The sequence below is a fragment of the Orbicella franksi genome, chromosome 4, assembly GCF_964199315.1.
Source record: "Orbicella franksi chromosome 4, jaOrbFran1.1, whole genome shotgun sequence".
NCBI lineage: Eukaryota > Metazoa > Cnidaria > Anthozoa > Scleractinia > Merulinidae > Orbicella > Orbicella franksi.
The window spans coordinates 9,073,027-9,082,510 of NC_138148.1; the positions used below are offsets into that span (position 1 = coordinate 9,073,027).

At 38.0% G+C, this 9,484-nt stretch overlaps 1 long non-coding RNA gene across 1 annotated transcript; it reads left to right on the top strand.

Annotated features, from left to right (window-relative positions):
• The first annotated feature begins 416 nt into the window (after positions 1–416).
• Positions 417–7,415, top strand: LOC145486076 (uncharacterized). Its single transcript, XR_014049245.1, has 3 exons — positions 417–684; positions 3,813–3,887; positions 7,261–7,415. It is a non-coding gene; the product is annotated as an uncharacterized LOC145486076 (long non-coding RNA).
• The last annotated feature ends 2,069 nt before the right edge of the window (positions 7,416–9,484 follow it).

Consider the following 9,484-nt stretch of genomic DNA (forward strand, 5'->3'; position numbering starts at 1 on the left):
CGACGCATTCAAGTTTTTGTAACGGCAGTCGTTCCGTAAAATTTCTTTTTACAAAATAAGTTCCACTTTGTCGTGTTTCATTCGTTGCGATTTTTCCGTAAACGGCAGCTTCAGGTTAGATGCTTGGAGTTTGACGTTTATGGTCAAAACTAAATATTCTTAAAATTTCGCAAAATTTTAGCCTCGATATTCTTGTAAATATATACTTCTAAAAAAGAAAGAGTGCATTCCTGTTCACCTCCACGTCTGTGAATAATTCTTAATTATTAGCAAGTTTGCTTGCTTGCTTGTTTACTCATACTTAATTACCTTTCTTTTATAACGCTCGGGAGAAACATTTGGTTTTGATCAAGCTATGGTTTTACTAATTAGATCTATTGAGAAGTCATTTCTTCAATAACGTTTGAAACGTTTTAACTTTGTTTTCTTTCCCGTATTTGTGTCAGACGAACAGAGTCTCTAATGCGTAAAAATAAAAAAATATAAATGCTCGCATTACTCGACCAGGCCCGGGTTGTTCGAAAGGTGGATAACGCTGTGTATTATACGTGTTAGAACGTAAGGATTTTTTGCTGCATCCTCTGTTCAAGTTCTCTTTTCCTTCTTTTAGTTTATGACCAGTGGATTATCAATGGTTGGTGACGATCAGATGTAACGTTCAGAAGATTCTGGGACATGAGAATTGTAAGTAAATCTCTTATTTTGAGGATTTTAAATAATCATAACTGTTGTTTCAAATAATGACTTTTTGTTTATCCCCCTGTCTCTTAAGAGACATTAATATATCAACGTCCATTTACGTCATTGCGACGTGTCGAAAATGTCAACAGGGATACAAATTTCTCGAAGCATTGAAGTTTTTATAACGGCGGTCGTTACGTTCCGTAAAATTTCTCTATACAAAATAAGTTCCATTTTGTCGTGTTTCATTCATTGCGATTTCTCCGTAAATGGCAGCTTCAGGTTAGGTGCTTGGAGTTTGACGTTTATGGTCAAAACTAAATATTCTTAAAATTTCGAAAAATTTCAGCCTCGATATTCTTGTAAATATATACTTCTAAAAAAGAAAGAGTGTATTCCTATTCTGCTCCATACAAAATAGCTCAAACTCGATTCCTTTCCAGAAAAAGAAACACGTGAGCTAAAATAAAACTAGACGCTCTAAGAGTGTTTACTCGGGCTTCGCACCACAGTATCAAATCGTACTTTACGAAAACACGTATTGGACACAATAAAAGCTAATTAAAGAATCAGGATATTTTAGCACAAGAGTTCCGCTTAGATATTTACTGTTCCGGTTGCTTCGTTGAGTATCCTCCTCATCCTATCGCAAGTTGTGAGTTTAAACCATTTTAGTTTAAGAATGAAGCACAGCTGTTTACGAATTGATGGAGAAGTTGTTTGCAAAGAATTTTCGAGGTCTTTTTACAACTTATGGCGATTACTTTGTACATGCTAGCAGAAATTGTACGAAGTTTGTTTACTGGTCGTGGCGATCCGAGTAAATTGTGTAGCTGAACATCTTCGCCGTATTGCCATCTTAAACCCTTTTCAAAAGTCATATCTCCTTTGGAGAGCGAATAATCCCTTTCGAGAGAGCCAAAACGAATCATGATAAACTCCTTCGCGAAAACAACTGACCTGTGACTAGGCTCAAATTGCATTGCACATAATTTACATAAACTTTCAAGTTGTGTATTTTCAGTATTTTGCGGATAACCTCCAAGAATTTGCGACCCTTAACGCAGTTTATGACGAAATATACAAGCTACATATTTTTATTGAATCAAGGCAGGATTATATTTAAAAAGGACTCTCATTTATAAGGGAAGATGCGGCATTCTGTTTTGCTATTTATTTTGGTTTCATGCTCGTCTAGTTCATGTCAGGCAACATGATTTTCTTTTGCAGTCAGACACAGTTTTCTGAAATAATTGGCGATTGCTAAAACTGCTAAATATATTTGAACTACTCGTGAAATAACTGGCTAAACTATCGTCAACGCAGATTTTCCTAAGGACTTGGCAAGAACATCGGATCGTCAATAATCCCGCACAATTCCCCGCACAATCGAAGGTTTAATTCTCCCGCACAATGTGACTCCAAATTCACAAGTTAGTTTTTTTTCCTGCACCCTACTAGAAAGCCAACTAGCTTGGAGGCAAGATATTTAATTCAAGTTACCGAAAGTCTTATCTTTACAACTTTGGAGATCGACATATTTTGCGCGGTGCAAGAAACAAGTCGCATGTTTTTAATGAGCTACGAGTCTAAAAACGTTTTCGTATTTAGCTCGTTTTATTGCAATATGATTTTTTTTACTGCAATGTTCTAATAATAACAGCAGTAGCCACATACCGTCATTGACTGCCTATTTTTTGCCAGTGTTTTCGTAGATTGAACTCATACCGCAATCGGCTCAGTTGTTATCTCACGAGAACGTTTCGAGCGTGAACTTTGCTTACCTGACTGGCTTTCAAACAATATAATTCGTGGACCGACCCTTTCTGAAGACGATCGACATCTTTCTATGTGAGATGAACGTACAAGGCGCGACTCTTGCCAAAACTCTCTTCGCAAAACACCGCATTCGGTCACGAAGAGCGAGCAATGTCGCGTTTCTCGTCCCCAGTTTCCATGGTCTACGCATGGAACGCCTGGGATCATGACCCCCATTTTGGCGACCAAAACGCTTCCATTTTATGACTCGGACTTTCCTACGGAAGCCCGAGTAATTACGCGCAATTTATAGACCTTCTGTTTCAAAGGCAATACACAGTACTGAGATGCTGCCATACTTTAAATTAGTGTATAGCACACAAGCGAATAGTGCTTTCCGCACATTCTGACTGGCTAGCTCGTTGGTGAATAACAAGTACTATTTACCTCCAATTCGGTGAATAATTGTTATTAACTAGCGATCTGGGAAAAACCTTGAATGTTATGATATGTTATGATGTCTAATTACATATACAATTAGTGTTTCGAGTTTTTAAGTTTGGTGATGTCGAAAGAAAAAGAAACTGCGTCATGGATTTTAGCCATATTTAGACAATAGAAAATGACCACCAAATTGAGTGTAACATAGAGATAAGGCCATGCTCTTAACAGTGAAGGAACATTTCAAAAACACAACAAATACACAAGAAGGTACGGATTGCGATATGAGGTTTCGTAAAACTGTTAGGATAAAAAGTTTTTAAAGATAACCTTCTTTGTTTGCCACCTTGAGGGCCACTGGTTTATCAGTTTGTAGTGTCATGTGCTACCCTCGAAAATAAAGTTCTTACTTACTTGCTTGCTTGCTTGCTGGCTGGCTGGCTGGCTGGCTGGCTGGCTTGCTTGCTTGCTTACTTGCTTGCTTGCTTCCTTGCTTGCTTGTTTACTTGCTTGCTTACTGACTTACTCACCTCTCTACGATAACGCTCAGGAGAAATATTTGTTTTTGATCAAGCTATGGATTTGCTAATTATATCCACTGAGAAGTCCATGATTTCTTCAATTACGTTTGAAACGTTTTAAGGTTTCAGAACAAGTATGTGGTAAAACTAAGTAAAATAGGCTAAACTCAGCTGTGAGAGTCCCCTTAACTAATAACTGTAATCTAATATCTGTTGCACACTTCAGATACTTCCGTATTTGTGTCAGACGAACAGTAGCTCTAAAATGCCTGAAAATAAAAAAAATATATAAATATTCGTATTACTCGACCAGGCCCGGGTTGTTCGAAAGGTGGATAACGCTGTGTACTGTACGTGTAAGAACGTAAGGATTGTCGGTTGAATCCTCTGTTTCTCTTTTCCTTCTTTTAGTTTATGATCAGTGGATTATCAATGGCTGGTGACGATCAGATGTAATTGGGAAGATCCATAGACAAAGTTAAGCCTGTAAGTAAACCTCTGCCTTTGAGGATTTAAATAATCATAACTGGTTTCGAATATTGACTTTTTGTTCATCCCCCTGTCTCCAAAGAGACATCAATATATCAACGTCCATTTACGTCATTGCGATGTGTCGAAAATGTCAACAGGGATACAAATTTCTCGAAGCATTCAAGTTTTTGTAACGGCAGTCGTTCCGAAAAATTTCCGGCTCAATACAAAATAAGTTCCATTTTGTCGTGTTTCATTCATCGCGATTTTTCCATAAACTGCAGCTTCAGGCTAGGTGCTTGGCGTTTGACGTTGATGGTCTCTATCAATCAATCAGTCAATCAATCAATTTATTAAAGTCATTGCGTGGGATTTAGGTTGCCCTCAGTATCCGAGCCAGAGGCTCTGTATAAAACGCATGACTAAAATAAAAGAGATCAAATTAAATAAGTAATAACAAAAGTAATAAAAAAGATACATACATGGAATTGTTAACAGTTATCATGCTATCATGAGTAACCCTATGAAAACATTAAAAAACATTAAAGAACTATTTCTCTTGAAGAGGCCGCCATACCGAATTTTTAGATATAACCTCAGTGTTTGATTTCAACTGGCAACAAAAAGTCCTACTTTCACTCATTTCGCTAAAATTACATCTAAACATGTACTAAAAAGACTGGTTTACATAACGTTATGTGTTCTGTCAATTTGTGCTATGCAAAATGAGATCCATTTTGTTGTTTCACTCTTTGCGGTAGCAGCTTTTTGCCGGTTTTCATTATGCAAAGATTTCGTGTAAATGTTTAGTCAAGCTAAAACTCTTTCGTGCCGGTTTCTCTTTCGTTATTACTTTCTTTCTCCTCTTTTGTGGTCTAATAATATTAATCAGAGCTGTAACAAAATATTCAAAAATAATTTATCCCAAGTACACCTTTCTTCACCAAACTGAAGCACGGTTAAAATTCTTGCGCCGCTCCGCATGATTTGGTTCCTTCTGATCTTGTGACTGAATGCTCCTCAAAATTCAGAAACCTTTCAGTAATAGCTTTTTGCCAGTGCGTTTTTCCCAGTCTAGTTTCACCGAGACGGTAAATCCTTAACAAGCTTTGCTTTGTCTATTTTTTCCCTCGAATTTTTCAGTTGTGATTAATTAGTAATATCCACATCTGTCTGTAATCATACGCATGGTTAAACAAATCGGACCCTTGTGAGTTCGTAATATACTCGTAGATGGTGAAGAATGCAACTGAATATATGAAAGATCATATATGCTTGAACTCCGGAGAAAGATATGAAGACGTGATTGATCATCGTTGCAGTTATACACAACTTAGGCAGTTGTGAAATGAAAGCCTGAAAAAAATTCAGGCCTGAACGGGATTCGAATCCATGACCACTGCGATACCGGTACAGTGCTCTACCAACTGAGTTATCAAGCCAACTGGGAGCTGGTCACATTGTGAGTTCGTAATATACCCGTAATATAAATCGGACCCTTGCTACGCCATCTTTCGATTTTGTTTATCACTCGTATGATTACAGACAAAATTGGACTCTACACAGTGCTGTTATCATTCCATATCGTGTCGCCTTAGATTTTGACGCCAGAATAAGAAAATAAGTTGAAATCAACTGCTGTAATCTTCAGATACAAATATCAAGTGCCTTAACATCGACGAGACTGTGTAATTCACGGAAATCAAACAAGTAAGCATTCACTTAGGTAACCGAAAATTTAAGACCCTCTTTTCGAATATGGTGGCTGGCACAGTTTCTACTTTTGATGGCTAATACTGCCACTCACACTACCGTAATGCCATCAAACAAATGCCCAGTCATTGGTGAACAAAATATAGTCATTTACTTGTTATTTCAGGTTACTATAGACCCTTTTCATAAATGGCTGCCAATTTAAAATTCTTTTGTATGCATTTAAATTAGCCTCACTAAACTCGTTGGGGAGTGAAAATTCTTTTGAATTATCAACTCAAAAATGAGGTTAGTCAGGCTAATTTTAATACTTACAAAAGAATTTATAATTGGCAGCCATTTATGAAAAGGGCCTATAGCAACAGTTTAAGCTGATTAAATACCATTAATTTTAGCTCTGAGTCCTATCACTCAAAAGCGAGTGAACGCCATTTTTATCATCGAATTGTAATCAGAATGTCAAGTTTCGGCCTTCACAATGTCAGTAATAAAATTGTCGGAGCGTACACAGAGCAGCCTTAAATTTTTTTCGAAAATTGAAGTGGTTCTGAACCCCCTCCTACAACTTAATCTTAAAAAAAGATTAAGAGTTTAACATACTAATCATAATTCCATTATACAAAATGGGGGTCACCAGACTCGTTTTCTTTTAGGCTTAGCCCATAAAGCTAAATTTAAGTCTGTTGATCGCCCTACGTGAAAGGCCACAACTTGTTAACCAATGATCGGGCATTTGTTTGATGTCATTACTGTAGCATCAACTAAAAACGAGTGGGAGCATTTATTTATCAAAGAAGAAGGACTGGAAACTGCTGAAACCGTTTAGAGAAACCTTGAAGGATGTGTCTGAACGAAGAATGAAAGTTTTTCAAGGTTCCTTCAAGAGTACAACTCTCTCGGAATGCTTTTTAGAAAGGAAAGCACAAGTATACTTGTACGTCTTTCAAATAAAGGGAGTAATAACACAAAGACCAGCTTAGCTGTAGAAGCATTCTTTTACGTCCATTATAAACCCTACGGGAGGCAGCGTAGCCGAGCGGTTAAGGCACTGGAGATCTGGTTGTCGCTCGTCGAAGTCGGGTTCTGACCACTAGGTAGAATAGGTTTTAACATTGTTTTGATTAAAGGTACGCTGTCACGATATATTTGCTTAAAACTGTTATAAATTCACGAAATGGTCCCTAAATTTATGGAATAAGTACTTAATTAGCTCTACCTAAATGATTAACAGCAATTTCTTGAAGAAAGTCCACACTGCAGCAACATTTTTGCAAAATTTCAACGATTTTCGAGCCAAACTTGAACGTTTGAAAAACTGACATCCTGACGCTTTTTCAAAAATCCATATCACAATTCGTTTCCATCCTCGCCATCGTTAACCATCCCTACTTCCTATTGGGTTTTAATCATTTTTCGAGTAATGCTCTACGAAATAAAACCATTGTTGTTTAGCTTCTAATGATCGATATATGTTTTTGAGATTTCCAAAATCATGCTAGAAATGGTGACAGTGTCCCTTTAAGTTAATTTTTTTTCTGTCCCACGCTCGTGTCATGTTGATCAATTCACCTTTCACATATCTTTCACTATTTTATTTCTTTTATTTTATTTTATTTTATTTGTTTTCGCTGCAATATTTTTTAGTTAAGCTAAATGTTTTATGAATTGCTTTTAGATCGAGTTACTACATATACTGAAATACTGACCAGAAAAGCGAGCAAAACTCAGCCTCCACAACAAACACAACAGCAGGTACTGCTCTTTTTTCCCATGATCAGTAAAACATATGTAATTATATGAAGAGAATGCAATTAAGGCTGAATTGTACTGCGGGTGATATTTGCAAATTCTCTTAAAATTGCACGAACTTTTTAGGCAGGTGCAGCATTAAAGAATTTTCAAATGTCAAGAGTAGAGTAAATCCTTAATTGGGTGGTCTTACTTGCTTTAGCTTTCACACGTTTGCTCATTTGTCATGTGCAGGTAATCGTATGAATGCGAGTGCAATTAAAGACTTACACTACTCATGATATTTGAAAATTCTCTCAAAATTGCACGAGCCTTAAGGCGAGCTTTCATATGATTAGTCATTTATTAAAGAATTGGTTCATGCTTGGCGTGCGTATATCGAGTCATGGATGCACGCGGGAAGTTTGGAGAGCACCAGAGAAGTGTAAGAGTTGCTCGAGGCGATAGCCGAGAGCAACTCTAGCTTCTTTAGTGCTCTCCAAACTTTCCAAGTGCATCCATAACTCGATGTACGTACAGCTAATATATAGATTTAGGCCAGCCTAAAAGCGTAGCTCCTGGGCCAGGTTGTTCAGAGCCCGATTAAGATAACCCAGGAAAAGATATGTATGTTATTTGCCGGCTTAGGGTCGGTCCGTATAGTGAAAAACTGTGACCGAGGTCTTGAAATGCTGCCCGAGGCCTCCGGCCTCCGGCAGCATTTTCAAGCCCGAGGTCACAGTTTTTCACTATACGGACCGACCCTAAGCCGGCAAATAACATGTTTATTTCTTTTTTCCTACAGTAAATTGCTTTTACAGATTACAGATGGGTTTGTTAACCCAACTCTTGTCATTGAATCGGCTTCCGCCGTCTACTAACGATGTGTAAAAAACTCTTCGCAACGAGCGAGTAACTCAGATAGTAGACAAAGAAAGATGTATTAAAGAACAGATTTTTTTTCGAAATACTTTATGTTAGTTGCATTTATTTCACCAGTTAAGTTCTCCAAAATTGTTTTTGCCGTGTGAAATTTCGTGCGAAGTTTGAAGTTTTACTACAAATTTCTGACAATTTCTGTTAGTCGTTGCTTTTAAAATCACTTGAAATCAGACTTTTCAATCGTAAATTGAATAGCAGAAAGCGGGGTAATTCTTAAGTGTATTCCACAGAAATTCTCCTCAATACAGCAACGATCATAGAGGTAAACTCGACTGAAATTGACTCAAATTTTACGGCGAGAGAAACACAGGATTACGCGCCATTAGAGTGCCAAGCTACAAACAACCAAGCAAACTCTCACAACTTCAAAAAGCTCAATTGAATTTACTTACAGTGACTTTCCTTGCCATTTTAAAGTGAACAGGATAAACTTGCGTTGACTAATCGTCGATGGATGTGTAAAAAAGGCAAAAGATTGAACGTTACCGCTAACTTTTAGGAGCGAAATTTAGGCAGCGGGGAAAAAATCCGGCCCGTGAGCCGCATCGTAAAAAGCTGGACCGGTCACGTGCGTATGATAAGCCAATTAAATTCGAGGATTTAGGATTCCGGCCCGCTCAGATGCTTGAGAGAAAAATATAGAATTTTAATTGGGGTTTTCTAACTTTGCGGTGAGGTTTTCCGTGTCTTGTTTGGCCTTCTGTTTTGAGTTTTAATAATCGCCATATACACAAGACAAAGCGGCAAAAAACATTTTTGTGGAAGAAAAAGTTATAATTCGGTTAACTTTTAATCCTTGGTTAGTGTTAACCGGCTTCCAAACAATCCTGCCCTGTTTTCAACAAGTTAACCTGGCATGAGCCCCCAATCCAATCGAAAACCAGAACTTGGTCAACTTCAAAAAACACGTGCCGTCGATGAGCTGTAAACTTGAGCCCGCGATATGGTCACGAGATACTAGTCAGCGAATACCTTGTTTTGACTGGTGTCAATTGATGATAACATGGATGTCCAATATCAAAGAAGTACACGGTAAACCAAGGCTGTAAGTCTCTGCCAGCCTATTATTTAGAGTTTGGCCGCCATTTTGCGCGACTCCGTCGTCGTCGTCGTCGCCGTCGCCGTCGTGCGTATGCGCCCACGAACAATACCGCTAGCCATGATGACCATGAGAAAGTCAACTCATGGGTTTCCTTTTCTTTCCTATATGAGTATGGGGCTCCGCTTGG